The sequence below is a fragment of the Vicugna pacos genome, unplaced genomic scaffold (assembly GCF_048564905.1).
Source record: "Vicugna pacos unplaced genomic scaffold, VicPac4 scaffold_20, whole genome shotgun sequence".
Taxonomy (NCBI): domain Eukaryota; kingdom Metazoa; phylum Chordata; class Mammalia; order Artiodactyla; family Camelidae; genus Vicugna; species Vicugna pacos.
In genome coordinates this window covers 78,826,671-78,846,919 of record NW_027328741.1, presented here as the reverse complement: position 1 = coordinate 78,846,919, position 20,249 = coordinate 78,826,671, and positions in this window count along the sequence as shown.

The following is a 20,249-nucleotide window of genomic DNA, read 5'->3' as shown; positions in this document are numbered from 1 at the left end:
ATTTATGGAATAAAACTAGATTAAAATAATGAATCAAATTTAAGAAATCCCAAAGGGGGTAATTTTTGTTTTAAATTGTAATTCAGTGCTATAAGTAAAACAAATGTAATTTAGTATTCTACTTTAAAATTACAAATACTAAATCTAATTGTGTACTTACAAAAGTTTTCTTTTGCCATTCTTTCACTCAGAGGTTTTTCAGTCCCTAGAAGAAATAAACTTTCTTGTCATCTTTACAATCCATACTCTTGGGACTTCTGTTAAGTGTTCCAAAACGATGTTGATAAATACACTTATAAACCAGATCCTGGGTTCAATAACCATTGCCTCCATTAAGGGGCAAACAACAATCAAAAACAAAGAAATAACAGTATATTTGGGTTGGGGTGGAAAAGACAAGTTAATGCATTTTAGGAAGCAATATGTTTCTGAGACATAAAACAGTGCATTGTTAGTATAATTCGGCATTTTAAGGCAAGTGTTTTTTACACTAACTGTTAATAATAGCTAGGTTCTATATCACTAAACTGTAGTAAATCCAGCTCTACCAAAAGTTGAATTTTTATTCTGACATATATTCCATTAAACATAAGCCAAATTCAAAATGAGAGAAAAAAAATTTAAATAAATAAATGTTCACTCAAGCTACAATGTATATTTTTCCTTCAGTATGTTTATATTCCATTCTAAGTAAATATTAGCAAGCTGAATTCATTGCATATTATAAGTATTATTTAGTATAGTTAAGTTGGACTTAGTCCTGACTCATAAATTTTATTTAGCATACGCAAATCATAAAATGTGATACCATCCGTTAAATAACAAAGAATTCATAAGTAACAATCTCAAAATATGTAGGAAAATTATTCACAGAACTGATCTTAACTTATAAAAAAATTCTTAACAAATTCGCTCTAGATAGAATATTACTAAACTTAATAAAAGCCGTATATGTAAATCCCATGACTACCTTCAAGTTCAATGTTAACATACAGGGAGGTTTTCCACTGGTCCAGTAATAAGAAAAAGTACCTCCTTCTCACAAGTCCTAAATTAAAATACTAGAAGTTCTAGCCAGAACAACTAGTCAAGAAAAAATATAAAAGCATTCAACTTGTGAGCAAGCAGTAAAATTTTTACAGATGACATATTTATACATAGAAAACTCCATAGACTCCTCCAGTGACTGTTAGAAATAATGAACAAACTTAGTAAACTTGCAGAATACAAAATCAATATACAAATATCCGTTGCATTTTTATATAGTTACAACACATTATCAGAAAGAGAAATTAGGAATAGAATTGTGTGTAAATTTATACCAAAAAGAATAAAATAGGAATAAATTTGATAAGTGAAATAGAAGTTATAAACATAGATCTATAAATTACAGGTGCAAGGAATATAAGTAAACATAATAAATAAAAGAAATTCAGATCTTACTGATTGTAGACAATGTGAGGAAATACTCTAATCTATCTTTCACTTGTTCAATCTCCCCAGCACTTCTTATTGAGGAGAATCTCTTTTCTTCATTTCATACTCTTGCTTCCGTTTTCATGGGTTAATTGATCATAGGTGTGAGGGATTATATCTGCTTGCCCTCTTCTATTCTATTGATTGGTGTCAGTTTTTGAGCCAGTGTCATGTTGTTTAATTTACTAAAGATTTGTAGGACTGTTTAACATCAGAGAACTTTACCCTATTATATTTAATACTCTATTTCAAGATTATTTTGTCAACTCAAGATCTTTGTTATTACATATAAATTTTGAATTTATTTCTTCTAAATAATGGAAAAATCTCATGGGTATTTTGACATGAATCACACTAAATTAAGATTCTTTTGGGTAGTATGGTTGTTTCAACCACATTATTTCACATCATTAACATAAGAGATCTTTTCATTTCTTTAGATCAATTTTACTTTCGTTCATCAATATTTTCTATTTTTTAATGTATAGATTTTCTCCTTATTTGCTAACTTCATTTGAAGGTATTCTTTTCATATATATAATTATATACATTATATTTTTAAACACGTTTCCCACACAAATACAACAGGCAGAAGGCAGTGGCAAGACATATTCAAAGTCAAGAATGAAAGAAATCTGTTATGTAAGATAATATATCAAGCAAGGCTTTCCATTAGAATAGAAGGAGAGATAAATAATCTCCACACAAGCAAATACTAAAAGTATTTAGCAACAGAAAAAGAAATAATGAAACATCTCCTCAAAAAATAAAGAAGCAGGATGCTATAGAACGGTGAAAGGCATAATTGGAAAGGCAATAGCTAAAATGAATTACAACAGAATAAAAATAATGTTGTAAAACAGGACATCAAAATTTTTATGTGTCAGAGCTTGAAACAGGAAAATACAGAGTGTTTTCTTCTTGTTTCTGTTCTCTGTATGATGCGGTTGACTTTGTATTCATTTCAGTTAATATAAACAAATATACTAACGGGTCAATATATATACAAAACTGGGTAACCATAAGTCAAAAGCTTACAATGAAGTCACAAAGCCAGAAAACCACCAAGATAATAGAAGAAAACTTATAAAGCCACAAAAACATAATGAAATTAACAAAACGGAAATAACAAATCAATTGGAAAATGAAGTTCAATATTAAAATAAACACCAGTTTATCAATAATTGTTACCATTGTTAATGGAATTAGTGCTTAAATCAAAAGATATATACTGTCAGATGGAATAATATAACAAGACCATACATTATGAAGCATGCAAGAGACCCAATTTAGAAAGAGGAACACACATCAATTCAACGTCAGAAGATGGGAAAATATATTCCATGCAAATGCACATGAGAAGAAAGCAGGACTAGCAGTACTGACTTCACACAAAACAGACTTTACAAGAAAGGCCATAGAGAAAGATAAACAAGGACATGATATAATTATTAGAGGAGCAATACAAAATAAGGTTATTATATTCATTAATATATGTGCACTCAATATAGGAGCACCTAAATACATAAATCAAATACTAATAGATAACAAGGTAGAAAACGATGGGAGCACAATCACAGTAGGAGAATATAACTCCCCATTACCACCACTAGACTGGTCTTTCAGACAGAAAATTAATAAGGGAACAAAGATACAAAAATATACGATAAAGTAATTGGATTTGGTTGATATTTTCAAAACACTACTTCTCCCCAAAAGAGAATATACATTATTTTCCAGTGCAGATGGAACATTTTCTAGGAAAGTTTATGTACTGAGGCACAGAAGAAACCTCAACAAATTTAAAAAGATAAAAATTATTTCAAGCATCTTTTCTGAGTATAATACCATGAAACTAGAAATGAATCACAGAAAAACAGGGAGAAAAATGACAGCATATAAATTAAAAAACATGGTACTATAGCAAGTGGGGGAGGTGATGAATTAAAAGAAGAAATTAAAAAATATCTTGAGAAATATGGCACAACACTACACAAAGTCTATGGAATACAGTTAAAGCAGGCTTAAGAGGGAAGTTCATAGTGAAAAGGTCCGCCTCAAAGTTGAAGAGCAATTTCAAATAACTAATCTAACTTTCTATGTAAACTAATCATAAAGAGAAGAGCAAACAAAATGAAAAGTCAGCACAAAGTGGGAAAATAAAGATCAAGGGAGAAAGAATTGAAATAAAGTTCAAAAAATAGAAAAAATCAATCACAATGTTTTTTGAAATAGTCAACAAAATTGACAAAACTCAGGACAGGCTCACCAACAAGAAAGAGAGAAGACAAATAACATAAGAAATGAAAATGGGGGAAACAACAAAGAGTACATCAAATTTGCAAAGGATCATAAGGGAATACCATGAGCAACAGCATGGAAACAAACTGGATAACCTAGAAGAAATGGAGAAGTTTCTGGAAACATTCAGCCCATCATTACTGCATCAAGAAGAAATTAACCATTTGAACAGTCAGATCACCAGAAATGGAAGAGAATTATCAATAAAATAAAAAATCTCTGCAAACAAAAATTCAGACCCAAATAGCTTCACTGGGGGTTTTGACCAAACATTCAAAGTAATACACATACCAGTCCTCGTCAAACTCTTCCAAAAGTTTCATATGGAGAAAGTGTTCCATAACTCACACCATAAGGCCAACATCAACCTGATAACAAAACCAGAGAAAGACACTATCTAAAAAGAAAACTATAGGCCAATATCATTGATAAATATAGATGTAAATGTACTTAGGAAATTATTAACAGAATCCAACAGCATGTAAATAAAGATCACACACCTTTCTTAAGTTAGGTTCACCCCAGGAACACAAGGATGGTGTAACATATGCAAATCAATCAATCAATTGTGATACACCTTATCAACTAAAGAGAGGACACAAAACCACATGATAATCTAAGTACCATGCAGAAAAAAACATTTGATAACTTTTAGCACCTATCTGCAAAAAATGTTCTTATCACAGTGTGTACAGAGGGACCATATCTCAACATAATAATAGCTATTTATGACAAATATGTAGCCAGCAAAATACTCAATGGTGAAAAACTGAAACCTTTCTCACAAAAACCTGAGACAAGACAAGGTTGCCCATTCTCACAATTTCAATTCAATACAGTCTTGGAAGTCCTAGCCATAACGATCAGGCCAGAAAATTTGATTACCTAGCAAATTATGCAAAACATTTCTTTTTAGGACTGAAACAAATGATCCTAAGATTTACATAGAGTCATAAAAAATCCATAGTTTCCAAAGGAATATTAAGTAAAAGAAAGAGGCTGGAGGAATAACCCATCAGGTCTCCATACACTATTGCAGAGCTACAATAATGAAAATGACATGATATTGGTACAGAAAAAGGCATATGGACCAATGGAAGAGAATAGAGAGCCTAGGAATAAATCTACAGGCCTAAGTTCAATTAATCTTTGACAAAGTAGCCAAGAATATGACAGAGAAAAGACCAACTCTACAACAACTGGTGGGAAACCTAGATAGCAGCATGCAGAGAAATGGAGTTAGAACAATCCTTCAATCCATATACAAGAATAAACTCAAAATGACTTGAAGACTTAAATATAAGCAAGAAACAGTAAATCTCCTAGAAGAAAACATAGGCAAAACACTCTGAGTTAAATCTCAGCAATGATCTCCAAGAAGAATAGACTACCCAGGGAAGGGATGTAAGAGCAAAATTAATAAATGGGACCAAGTAAAACTTACAAGATTTTGCACAGCAAAGGGAATCATAAACAAAACAAAATGACAACCTGCAGGATTAAAGAAAATATTTAGAAGTGATGCAATTGACAAAGGCTAAATTTCCAAAATATAAAGGTTTCATACAACCTAATAATAATAAAAAAAAACAAGAAACCCAATCTGAAAATGTGCAGAAACCCTAAAAAAGCAATACTCCAATAGAGACATTCAAATGCCACACAGATATGAAAAATAATTGCTCACTATCATTATCAAAGAAGGGCAATTCAAAATTATAATGATGTATCACTTCCCAGTAGTCACAATGGTCATCATTCAAAAGTCCACAATCAGTAAATGCTGGAGAAGCTGTGGAGAAATGGAAGCTTCCTACACTGCTGGTAGGAATGTATTTTGGCGCAGTCATTTTGGAAACAAGGATGAAGTTTCCTTTAATGGATAAAAATAAACTTAACGTACGAACAAGCAATCCCACTTCTGGGTATATATCAAAAGGAACCCTATTTCAAGTAGACACCTGCACCCCAATGTCCTTAGCAGTGCTGTATACAACAGCCACAACATGGAAGCAACCTAATTGTCCAACAACAGATGACAGTATACAGAAGTTATGCCGAATTTATACAATGGAATAATATTCTGCATTAAAAAATGATAAAACAATGACATTTGCAGCAAAATGGATGTCCCCAAAAAGTGTCATTCTAATTGAAGTAAGCCAGAAAAAGAAAGAAATATAATACATGACATTATATATGAAGAAGCTTAAAAAATATTTGGATAAGAACATTATGATTTCATATTCAAAACTGAAATTCACTCGCAGATCTACTAAACAATTTTAAGATTACTGCGGAAAGGGGCTGCGAGAGGATATATTTGGGAGCTGTAGATTTATAAATGTTATACAGTATATATAAAAATAGATGTTTTCAAAATTTCTTTTCTATGACACAGGGCAGTATGCTAAATATTGTGAAGTAATATTTTATAGGCACAGAACTATATGCATGTATGGGGACACTATGCTATACAACACAGATTGACACATTGCAAATGGCGTATTTAAATGATAAATAGGTGAATAAATAAATAAATAAATAATAAATAAATGAATGAATGAATAAGTAAATAATTGAATAAATAGATAAATAAATAAATATTAACTAAATAAAAATATTTAATAATAAATGAAATACAAAGATTCACACTACTTAACCTCAAGTATCTAGGAGAAAACAGAAAGAATAAAGAAGAAATTTGAATGAATGTGAGTAAGGCAAATAACAAGAGAAACAATTGAAAAGATAAAAAAAAATACCTAAGTGTGTTTCTTTTAAACATAAACAGGACAAATGGTTAGGTTTGCTAAGAAAATAAAGACTCAAATAAAATTAGAAGTAAAAGAGAAGATATTACAACTGATGTTGTAGAGATGCAAAGCATCATAAGAAATAACCACTAGCCACCGATTTGAATGACCTAGAACAAAAGACAAATTCCCAGAAACATATGCCTTCCAATACAGAATCAAGAAGAAATGAGAAAGATAATAGAGCGAAAGTGTGTTTGAGTAAGTCAATAATGCAAACTTCCAAAACCAGAAAAATTTACAAGACGAGTTTACTGGTGAATTCTGTCAAATATTTGAAGACAATTTTTCACCAATTCTTCCCCAAATCATCCGAGAATTTGAAGGGGGTGAAAGATTCCAAATATTTTTTTATGATATGAGCTTTATTTTCTAAACAAGCTAGAAAGGACATTATATGCAAAATACAGAATATTATCCCTGATGAACATATGTGCCAAAATTCTCAACAAATCACAAGCAAAATGAATTCAACAACACATTTAATGTATCATAAACATACATGAGTAAAGGGATTCATCCCTGGGTTTAAGGATACTTCATAATATACAAATCAATAAAGGTGACAAGCCACACTAATAGAATGAATAAAAGCACTCACATAATCATCTCAATAGGTGCAGAAAGGGCATTGTGTATAATGCAACATCCTTTTAAGATACTCCCAACAAATTAAATTGACCCTGTCAGTGTCACGATATCATTTACACACAAACACTGTGTGGAGATAAGCGAAACAGTTCTCTATTTTTTGATTCTTAGAAGAAGGGTTTATATAGGGCTTGCACAATGCATCACATATAATCTAAGTTATAACAATGTTAATAATCTTAAGCTATTTATGTTCCCATGCTCCTGCAGTAAGCGCAGGATGTTATATAATCAAGTATTATTTTAAAGTTCATCATGGAACTTCATTAAGTAGGCCATCTCTTATCCAGCTGGCTGTGCCTGCCTTAGGATGTCCTACTCTGAGGATCTTACCCGTCATAGGCTATCCATCATTCCATACTGTATACATTGAGTAGGCCACTTCTTATCCAGCCAGGTTATGTGACACTCCTCACAGCTTGTTTATCAGTTCAGCCCATGGGCTTATTCTCTAGAGCCTTCAGACAGGGGCCTACAAACACAAAATCCCGTGACAGAAAAATGGATGATGAAAATTTGATATATATATGCAATGGAATCAATAATTTGCATTCCTATCAGCAGTGTCCACGGTGTTCATTTTTCTCCACAATCTCACCAACATCTATTTCTTTTCTTTTTGATGAGAGCCTCCTGAAAAGTGTGAGGTCTTGTCTCATTTTTGGTTTATGACTCTCCAAATAATTTATAACTCTGAACACATTTTCATGTGTCATATAGCCAACTGTATGTTTTCTACAAAAAATTGATTCAGATCTATCTATTCAGTTCCTATGGACATTGTTTTAATTGGATTATTTGCTCTTTTTTGTTGTTGTTTTGGGGTAAGAGTTTGCCATATATTTTGGATATTAGCACTTGATTGGAAATTATCACTTGAAAATATGTTCTACCATTGTGTTGGATGACTTTTCATTTCATTGATCATTTCTTTTGCAGTGTAAATCTGTTTAGTGTGACACAATCATATTTTATTAGAGTTACTTCTGCTTCCCTTGTCAAAGGAGACATTTGTAGAATCAAATTAAGTCCAATGTCAGAGTGTACTTCTTATGTTTTACCCTAGGATTCTTTAATTTCAGGTTATATGTTTTATATGCCCAGGAGTGGAATTGCTGTGTCATATGATAGGTCTAATTTATTATTTAAAGCACTTCCATACTGTTTCCAAAGTGGTTTCACCAATTTTGATTCCCACCAACAGCGTTGGGGAGTCCCTTTTTCTCCACAATCTCCCCTGTCTTTATTATTTGTAGACATTTGGACGACAGCCCTTCTCATTTGTGTGAGGTAAAACATTACTTTATTTTTGTCTTCCCTTTGTATAATGATTAGCAATGTGAGCACGTTTTTATTTTCCTGTTTGTCATCTGTGTGTCTTTTTTAGAGAATTGTCTTCTGCTCATTTTCTGGCTGAGTTGTTTGTAGATTTTTGAACTTGTGTTTTATGAACGATTTGTGTATTTTAGAAATTAGCCTCTTTTAGATTTCATTGTTTCCTAATGTTTTCTCCCAATTGGAAGTTCATATTTTCATTTTAATTTGCTGTGTAGAAGCCTTTAAGTTTAGTTAGGACTTATTTGCTTATTTTACCTTTATTGTTTTCTGCTTGGGAGTGTGACATAAGAAAATTTTTCTACAATTTTTGTTTTGTTTTGCCTATGTTAGATTCCAGAAGTTTCATTTTGTCATGTATTAGATTCAGATATTTAAAATATTTTGAATTTATTCTTGTACAGTGTGAGGGAGTGTTCTAATTCCATTGATTTACATGTAGCTGTCTAGTTTTCTTAATATCCCTTGCTGAAGACTGTTTTAAGGCATGATATATGATTGTTTCCTTTGTCATAGTTTAGTTGACCATAGTTGTGATGTTTTATTTCTGCCTCTGTGTTCTGTTCCAGTGATATAGATGTTTGTTTACTTTCCAGTATTGTGCTGTTTTGATTACTGTATTTTTGTAATACAGTCTGAGATCTGGGAGTGTTAAGTGTTATGCCTTCAACTTTGTCCTTTTTCCTCATTGTTTCTTTTGCAGTTCTGGTACTTTTGCAGTTCCATACAAATCATAGGGATGTTTTTAGTTCTGTGGAAAATATCATGTAGTTCGATCTGAATCAATTTATATCCTTAGACATATTTTGTAGTATGTATATTTTAACAATATAAATTCCTCTAAACTAAAACATTGAGATTTCTTTCCTTTTCTTTGCATCATCTTCAAATTTCTTTCTCAGTGTCCTATTGATTTTATTATCTTGGATTATCCATAGGTTTCTCATTTTTTGATCTGATTTCATATATATATTTTAAAATTATGGAATATTTCATTTTAAGTGTAAAGAATTGTGCCAGTTTTTGTATATTAACCATGATTCATGCTAATTTGCTAAATGTCTTAATTAGTTTTAGTTGTTCTGGTTTGGGCAATCTTTAGGGATCTCTTTATATATTATCATGTCATCTAAAATAATACCAGATTTACTTCATTCAATCCAACTTGAATAACTTTTTTTCTTGTCTTATTGCTGTTGCGAGGACTTCCCATACTGTGTTTAACAGAAATGTGGAGACTGGGCATCCTTGTCTTATTCCTTAATTTGGTTTTCAGTTATTCATTTTTGCATATTACGTTGTCTGTGGGTTTGTAAGTAATAACTTCAATTATGTTGAGATATATTTCCTGAATCCTACTTTGGTAAGAGGTTTCTATTGTTGTTGCTATTGTTGTTCTTGTTGTTGTAGCTGTTGTTGCTGTTTTAATGAATAAATGTTGAATTTTGTGAAATACTTTTTATGGATTTATTGGGATGACCATGTTGTATTCTCTTTTCCTTTTCTTAATGTGTTGTATCAAACTGATTGTTTTGTGTATGTTGAACTACTCTTGTGACCCTGCAATGAATCCAAGTTGATCATGGTGTATGATTCATTTTTGGTATTGCTGGATTTAGTTTACTAATAATATTTTGTAGAATTTTTGCATCAAAATCTATCAATTTCATTGGCTTGAAGTTCCCTTTGCCTGTAGTTTGTTTGTTGGCTTTGCTATCAGGGTGATGAATTCTTCATAGAATTAATTAGGGAGTTTCACACATCTTCAATATTTTTGAATAATTTGAAGAGTATAAGTTCTGCTTTGTATTTTTGTACAGTTCTCCACAGGATTTGTTTAAATCTGCACTTCTATTTAACGATTTTTTTTAAATGCAGATTATTTCTTCTAGTAAACAGTTTGTTCAAATTATTTGTTTCTCCTTATTTCTGTCTCTTTCTAGACATTTGTCTATTTCTTCTAAGTTGTCCAGTTTATTTGAATGTGTTGACAAAATGATCCCTTTTTTGTATATTTGAAGAAATAATTGTTATTTCTCTTCTTTTATTTCTTACTTTATTTCTTTGGGGTATCTCTCTATTCTTCATGATGCACCTGGCTAGAGGTTTTTTGGTTTTGCTTATCTTAAAAAAAAACAAAAAAAATCTTTGGTTTTACTGCTCTTTTGCATAGTTTTCTTTTTCTCTCTAATGTATATTTACACCTGTAATACTTAATAACAATTTTTTAAGTTTTCTTTATTGATTTACAGTCATTTTACAAAGTTGTCTCCAATCCCAGCATAGAGCACAGTATTGAGTTACAATGAACAAATATATATTTGTTGTCCCATTTTTTCCACTGAGGGCTTCTGTAAGAACTTGTATATATTTCCCTGTGCTATACAGTACAATCCTGTTTATCTGTTCTACAATTTAGACCTCCCAGTCTATCTCTTCCCACCCCCTGGCCCCTTGGCTAACAAAACCTTCTATTCTATGTCTGAGAGTCTATTTCTGTTTTGTATTTGTGCTTTTTTGTCTTGTTTTATTTTGTTTTTATATTTCACTGATGAGCCATCTCATATGGTATTTTTCTTTCTTTTTCTGGCTTACTTCACTTAGACTGATTTTCTCCTGGACCATTCATGATGCTGAAAATGGCATTATTTTGTCGCTTTATATGGCTGACCAGTATCCCATTATATAAATATACCACCTCTTCTTTATCTAGTCAACTGTCGATGGACATTTAGTCTGTTTCCATGTCTTCGTTACTGTAAATAGTGCTGGCTATAAATATTGGGGTTCAAGTGTCATCCAGAAGTAGGGTTCCTTCATGATTTATGGCCAGGAGCGGGATTCCTGGGTCATATGCTAAGTCTATTCCTAGGCTTCTGACGAATCTCCATCCTGTTTTCCACTGTGGCTGCACCAAACTGCATTGCCACCAGCAGTGAAGGACGGTTCCCTTTTCTCAAAGGCATCTCCTGCATTTGTCATTTGTAGATATTGGAATGATGGCCATTCTGAATAGTGTGAGGTGATACCTCATTGTAGTTTTGATTTGCATTTCTCAGATAATCAGTGATATTGGGTATTTTCTGATGTGCCTTTTGGTAATTTGTATGTCTTCCTTGCAGAATTTCTTGTTTAGGTCTTCTGCCAATTTTTGCATTGGGTGATTTATTTTTTCTTCTTTAGTTGGATGCGCTGCTTATACACTCTGGAGATCAATCCTTTGTCGGTTTCATATTCAGTTTTTCCCATTCAATGGGTTGTATTTTTTTTTACTTCCAGTTTCTTTACTGTGCAGAAGCTTGTAAGTTTCATTAGGTCTCATTTGTTTATTCTTGCTTTTAATTTTTCTACAAGGAAATTTATGAAATGTATGTCAGATATGTTTTGCCTTTATTTTCCACTTGGAAGTTTATTCTATCTTATCTTATGTATAAGTCTTTGATCCATTCTGTGTTTATTTTTGTGTATGGTGTTCTAGGTTCATTGGGAGTGTTCTAGCCTCATTGATTTACATGCTGTTGTCCAGTTTTCCCAACACCAGTTGCTGAAGAGATTGTGTCCCTTCCATTGTAATTTCTTGCCTCCTTTGTCTAAGATTAATTGACCAAAAGTTTGTGGGATTATTTCTGGGCTCTCTATTCTGTTCCATTGGCCTATATGTATATTTTCCAACCAATAGAGTGCTGTCATGTTGATTGTAGCTCTATAGTATTGTCTGAATAATTAGCATTAAGAAATGCCACTGATTTTTGAACTTTAATCTTGTAACCTGCTACATTGCTGAATCCATCGATCAGCTGTAATAGTTTTTGTCTGGATCTTGTAGGGTTTTCTATATATAGTAACATTGTCTGCATATAGTGAGACTTTAAAATCTTCCTTTACAATTTGCATCCCTTTTACTTCTTTCTCTTGTTTGATTGCTGTGGCTAGGTCTTCCAAGTCTATGTTGAGTTGGGGTGGTGATAGTGTGCGTCCTTGTCTTTTCCCAGATTTTAGTGGGAAGATTTTGACTTTCTCATTATTCAGTACTATGCTGGCTGTAGATTTGTAATCTATAGCTTTTATGATGCTGAGATATGTTGCCTCTATGCCCAATTTGGTGAGAGCTTTTATCATAAGTGTGTGTTGAATTTTATCAAATGCTTTTCCTGCATCTATTGAGATGTTCACGCAGTTTTGGTCGTTTCTCTTGTTGATGTGCTGTATTGCATTGATTGATTTGCATATGTTGAACCACCCCGTGTCTCTGGCATTATCCCCACTTGGTCATGATGTATAATCTTTTTTCTCTGTTTTGGACTCTATTCACTACTATTTTGGTGAGGATATTGGCTTCTGTGTTCATCACTGCTATTGGCTTAAAATTGTCTTGTTTGGTATTGTCTTATCCTGGTTGTGGTATCAGGGTAATTGTGGCTTCATAGAATGACTTTGGGAGTATTCCTTCCTTTTCAATCTTCTGGAAGAGTTTGAGAAAGACTGGTATGAGTTCTTCTATGCATGTGTGGTAGAAATCCGCAGTGAAACCATCCGATCCTGTACTGTTATTTGTAGGGAGGTTTTATACTGCTATTTTGATTTCATTTCTACTGCTCTGTTTGTTCAAGGGGTCAGTTTCTTCTTGATTCAGTCTTGGTAGACAGTATGTTTCCAGTAACTTGTCCATCTCCTCTAGGTTATCCAGTTTGGTTCAATGTACTTTTCATAATATTCTCATATGGTATTATGTATTTCTATTTTATCAGTTCTAAATTCTCCATTCTCCAAACTTATTTTGCTAATTTGTGCTCTCTCTCTTTTATTCTTTTTGAGTTTGGCCAGAGGTTTGTAGATTTTACTTACTTTTTCAAAAAACCAGCCTTTGGATTGGTTGATTTTTTTTCTATGGTCTTTTAAAACTCTATTTTGGTTATTTCCTCCCCAATATTTATGATTTCCTTCCTTCTGCTGCCTTTTGGGTTTTTTTTTTCTTTTTCAAGTTTATTCTCCTGTTGGGTTAAATTGTTTATTTGTGGTTGTTCTTGTTTTTTGAGGAAGGCCTGTATCGCTATAAACTCCCCTCTCAACAGTGCTTTTGCTGTGTCTCATAAATGTTGTGTGGTTTTGCTTTCATTTACTATTGTCTCAAGGTACATTTTCATTTCAGCTTTGATTTCTTCTTGGACCCATAGGTGTTATAACAACATATTGTTTAATCCCCATGTTTTCCTTTTGTTCTCCTTTGTTTCTCTTTGTTGATGTCAACTTCATGGCATTGTGGTCAGTAAAGATGCTTGAGGTAATTTTTATCTTCTTAAAATTGCTGAAGTTTCTTTTGTGCCCAAGTATATCACGAATCCTGGAAAATGTCCCATGTGCACTTGAAAAGAATGCATATACTATTTTGTGGGTGGTGCAATTCTCCGAAAATATCCACCAAGTGTAATATTTCTATTGTATTATTTAAATTGTCTGTTGCCTAATTTAATTTCTATCTCAATGATCTGTCCAGTGATGTTAATGCAGTGTTGAAATCTCCAACCATGTTTCGATTCCCATCACTATCCCCCTTTATATCTGTTAGTAATTTTTTCATGTACTTAGGTAGTCCTCTATTTGGTGCCTATGTATTAACAAGTGTGCTATCCTCATCTTGTATCACTCCTTCAATCATCATAATATGTCCTTCCTTATTTTTCTTTATGACCTTTGTTTTAAAGACTATTTTGTCTGAAGTCAGTACTGCAACACCTGCTTTTTTGGCTTTTCCCATTGTATGGAATATCCTTTTCCATCCTTTCACTCTCAATCTATTTGTTTCCTTCTCGCTGAAGTGGATCTCTTTTATGCAGCATATTGAAGGTTCTTGCTTTATTATCCAGCATGCCACTCAATGGCATTGAATGGAACATTTAGTCCATTAACATTTACAATAATCGATGATATGTTTGTGTTTATTGTCATTTTGACCTTATCTTTGCAGTTGATCTTTTATTTCGTCTTTGTTCGTTTGATCTTCCTTTTTTGGTTTGGTCATTTTCCTTTGTATTATCATGAAATTTATTTAGATTTATTGACTCCCTGTATATGTTTTTGTCTTGTTTTTACCCTATTATATAAGTCTATTAGACCATTACTATAACTGATTTTATTAAACTGATAGTAACATGATCTCAAATACATCCTACCGAGAACAAAATATTTTATAATGAAAGACCCCCCAAGAAAAAAATTCTCTATTTTCCTAACTCCATTTCCAATCTCAATGATTTGTATGTCTTTTTTTAAAATTTTGTGTTTATTTTATTTCTAGTTCATGAGTTATCACCTTTCCAGCTGTGAGATTCACATTTCTGTAGCATCCTGTTGCTTTTCTTTTTAGAGTGGACCTTTCAATATTTCTTTTTGCATGGGTATAGTGTTGCTAAACTCTTGTAGCTTTTTCTTGTCTGTGAAATTACTTCTGTCTCCTTCTACCATAGAAAATAGCCTTGCTGGTTAATGTATCCTAGGGTATATCATTTTTTTCATTCAGGAATTTGAATACATCTTGCCCCTCCCTTCTGTTCTGTTGTATTTGTGTTGTGAATTCAGCTGTGAGCCTTCTGGGGATTCCCTTGTAACACACTCTTTGCTACTCTCATGCTGCCTTTGGGATCATTTCCTTATCCTTGGCTCTGGCCATCTTAATTATATGTCTTGTTGTGGGTTTATTTGAGTTCTTCCTGTTTGGGACAGTCTGAGATTCCTGTACTTGGATATCTGATTTCTTCTTTCAGTTTGGGAAGTTCTCACTCATGATTTCTTCAAACACCTTTGCAATCCCCTTTTATCTTTCCTCCCATTCTGGGACTTCTATCATGCCAAGTTTGGCATGCTTTCTATTATCACAAAGGTCTCATGCTATTTTCATTTGTTTCTTGTTGTTTCTCTTGTGGCTGTTCTGATTGGGTGCTTTCTATTGTCCTGTCTTCTAGGTCACTAATTCATTCCTCTGCATTATCTAGTGAGCTTTGTGACCCCTTTAGATCATTCCTCATCTCAGTCAACAGTTTTACCTATTCTACTTGGCTCTTCTTTATAGCTTCCATTTCATTTTTAACATATTTTATGTCTCTAAACACTATCTTTTATTTCCTTCATTAATTTGATCCCACCTTTTTTGAAACCTTGATCTAGTAGGCTATTGATATCTATTTCACTGATCGTACTTTCAGAGGATTTCTCTTGTTCTTTTAATTGGGAATGGTTTGTCTGCTTCATCATCTTGCTCCTACCTCTTTGGCACTGTGATTTATGGAGTATCAGTTATCTACTGTGGTCCTAAAGGAGTTTAACTTCCTAATGCCTATGTAGTAATACAACTAAAAGAGAGAAAAAAGAGAGAGGGAGACAAAGAATTTTAAAGAACGGGAAATAAATGTTTGAAGACAATGTATAATACATAATAGAAGAGCAAGTTGAAGCAGAGTTTTGAAAAATAATAATAATAAAAATATTTTTAAAAAATTTCAATGGGCTATAAAAGGGGGTATATATAATTGCCTAAGAATTAAAAATTAAGAGGGTAATAGAAAATGGAACTGATAAAAACAGATTAAAACAAGGGGGTGGTCAGTGTGTCCTGGAGACTGTGTAATGTAATGTGAACTCTTTCTGTATTCATCCTGTTTTTGAAGCTCAGATTGCTTTTTCCAGAGGCCCTCCATTGGAGCCCTCATCTGTGCAGCTCCTAGGGCCTGTTGGCAAGCAGATCACTCCTACTCCCATCACTGGTTATGGAGCAGCTCTCTTTACTTTGTGCTGTCTTGTCACTGCCCTGACTGATGCCTCAGTCATATGTTTCAGACTCACCAGGCAGGAGTGGGCATAAAGCCTTCTCCCAGCCACATGGTCAGTGGCTGTGTTCCATCCCAAAAGTTGGTGGGCCATCAGCCCCCTCAGGGTGCCTGTCTCTCCAATGTTATGTGCCCTGTCACTGATCTGGGCCAAAACCCAGCTCCTTGTTTGCATTGGCAGAGCAAGTTCTCTGAAGAAATAGGACAGAAATATCTTATCTGCCTCAGGCTGTAAACAAGTCCCCTTCTCGCACTTAAGGCTGCTAAGTCCTTAGGAGTGAATGCAGATTTGCTCTCGTTGCTGCCAGGGTGCAAAGCACCAGAAGCTATGTTGGCTGTGTCTGAGCCCTAGGTCTCTTGTCCTAGATAATTTTGTGGATTTTCAGAAATTTAGAATGCACCTTTCCAATCCCAGGGCTTGTCTGCCCTGTTATTTAATGGAGGGCCCAGGTTGTTCTGCCCTATGAACCCACAGCAATGGTGCACAGCCCCCTCAATTCCCCCGGGGTGCCTCAGTGCAGCCATCTTCATCTTCCACCCAGCTCAGGCAGCATGGCCCTCCCCCCAGCTGCCAGGATGCCTCTTGGGCTGGTTGTCACAGGGATCCTCACTGCCTGTTTAACTTAGTACTTGTACTCTATAGAGTTCCAATTCTTGGAGGATCCCCCTCCATCCTGCTGAACTCTCAGTTGGAGAGGGGAGACCCAGTGAATAAGCACCAGGCCTTCTTTGCTGCTCCCTCCCTGTGGGATGTGTCTCAATCTGTTTTGCCTTTTCTTCTTTCTTTCTTCATTTTCTTCTACAAGATATTTTGCATTTTTATCTTTTGAAGAGGACAGTGTACTATCAGAGTTCTGTAGGTTTTCTGGTTAGCTGAGTAGGTCTGTGGATGTGAGTCTTGGTGCATTTGTGGGAAAGGGTGAGTATTGAGCATCCTTCTGCTCCATCATCTTCACTTCCCCCACAAAAGTCTCACTTTATGGTGGAATATAAACACAACCAGGAGACAGATGGAAAAGATGTTTAATGGAAACGACAAGAAAGTGCATTTTGCAATGCTCAATTCATACAAAATACGTTTTAAAATAAGGGCCACAATGCAAGATAAATATGAGATTATATTAACAGAAAGAGATCAATATAAAAATAGAGTATTACACTCATTAAATTATATATGGACCCAACACCGTAGATCCTAAGTATAAAAAGAAATATTAGTAGAAATGAAGGAATTAATTCATTATGAAACAATTATGTAGATGAGTTGAACACCTCACTATTCTGATGGCCATATCCTCCAGAAAGAATATCTGTAAGGAAACAGAGGTCTTAATGGCATATTAGATCATTTGAACCTAACTGAGATATTGGACACTGCATCAGAAAAGGAGAACACATAAACTTCTCAAGTGTGCACAGCATGTTATCTAAGGAATTAACCACATATTATGTCATGAAATGAGCCTCAGGAACTTTTAACAAATACAGATTACAGCAAGTATTTTTCCATACACAAAATTATGAATCTATGCATCAACTCTAGAAAGAACAGGAAAAGCACAAACATGAGATTAAACCTCATCCTTTAAAAATATAAAATAAAACAAGGTCAATTATGAAAGCAAAGAGGTAATAAAATCATACCTGGAGACAAATTACAATGAAAACACAACTTCATCAAATGTATGGGATGCAGTAAAGGCAAATCTAAGAGGGAAGCTTCTATGAGGAAAAATGAAAACCTCACAGGAAGGATAAAGCTTACCAACTGAAATAACTAGATATAAGAACAAACAAAATGCAAAGGCAGTAGAATGAGTAATCTTTAATGATTAGGTTGAAAATAAATAAAATAAAAATTAAAAAATAAGTTAAAATTCATAAAATCAACAGCTATTTTTTCTTAAAAATATTAATAAATTGATAAGCATTTTTGCCAGGCTTATCAAGAAATACAGGTTCGACCCAAACAAAATAATAAATGAAATATTAGAAATAATATCTGACAGTACAGAAATGCAAAGATTATGAAAGCACCCTGAGCAGTTACGTGACAACCAACAGGACGACCTTAAAGAGACAAATTTCTTGAAACATACAGCCTGCCAACACTGAATAAAAAGATAACTGAAAACTTGAAAAGAGCAATCAGTATAATTTAAATAAAGTCTATAGTTTTAGAAACACCCCTTGAACAAAATGCCTGGATGCCTTTACTAAAACCTCTTTCCTCTCAACTATTTCAAAAAATGTATTAGGAAGGAAAATTCCCAAATTTATTCTATGACGCCTCCAATACCATGATAACAGAACCAAAGACACTACCAAAAAAAGAAATGAAAATATAAAGCCAATATCCTTGGTTAATATACATTAAAAAATCCTCAACAGAACATCAACAAATTAATCCAGCAATACATAGAAAGGATTATACTTGATGATCAGTTGGATTCCTTCCAGAGTCACAGGGATGATTAAACATACACAAGTCAATCAGCATGACACGTATTTAATAAAGGAAGGACAAAATGAACAGGACCATGTCAATACACACAGAAAAAGCATTAGACAAAATTCAACATACATTCATGATCAGAACTCTCATGAAAGAGAGTATAATGTGAACATCCCTCAACATACTATAGGCCATTTATAACAATTTATAATACTTAGGGGAAAAGCTGAAAACATTCTGGGTAAATTCGGGAACAAGACAAGGATTCCTACTCTCAGCACTTCTGTTCTATAGTAAAAGAAGAAAGGAAAAGGAAAGAAAAAAGAAGAATAAATGCAAAATTGAAAGAAAGAGGCAAAATTGGCACCAGTAATGATGACATAACAATCTATATAGAGTCCTAAGTTCTCCACACAGACTAATAGCAACAATAAATAATTTCAACAAGGGAGCAGGGTACAAGATTAATGTAAAGTTTTCTCTTACATTTCTACATGTTATTTATGAGATACCCTAAATTGGACGTTGAGAGCAATACTATTTAAAATCCCATTACCCCGAAAACCTTGGAATAAATGTAACCACATATATGAAACATCTAAACACTGAAACTTAAAAAACATTGGCAAAGAAATTAAAAATGATTCATAAAAATGGAAAGATGTCTTGTGTTCTTGGATTGAAGGACTTAATATTGTTAACATGGCCGAGCTACACAAAGAAACATACAAATTTAGTCAATTCCTGTTATGAAGCTGTAATATTTCCAACAGAAGCAGAAAATAAATAACTCTAAGTTTTACATGAAACCATTAAAATTGTCAAAATGATCTTGAGAAAAAACAACAAATCTGGAGGTATAAACTTCCTGGATTCCTTACTATACTACAAACTACAGTAATAAAAACAGCATGACATTGGCACAGAGATATAATCAATAAAATCAGATAGAGAGCCTAGGAATAATTCCACACACCTATGAGCAATGAATCAATGATAAAATAGGCAAGAGTACACAATGGAGAAAAGACAGTCTTGTCAATGGATGGTTTTTGGAAAGCTGGATATCTGTATGTAAAAAAGTGAAATGAGAGCATTCCCTGACATATATAAAAATAAACTCCAAGTTTTTTAAGGACCTAAATGTAAGTCCTGACACCATAAAACTTCTAGAAGGTGATAAATGTGATACACTATTGGATATATATCATAGGAATAATTTCTTGTATCAGTCTCCTAAGGCAAAAGAAATAAAAGCAAATATAAGCAAGTGAGACCTAAATAAACTTGAAAACTTCTGCACACCTAAGGACACTTTGAACGAAATGAAAACACTGCCTAAGTAATTGGAGAACATATTTGCAAAAAATGCAATTGACCAGGGTGAAATAGATG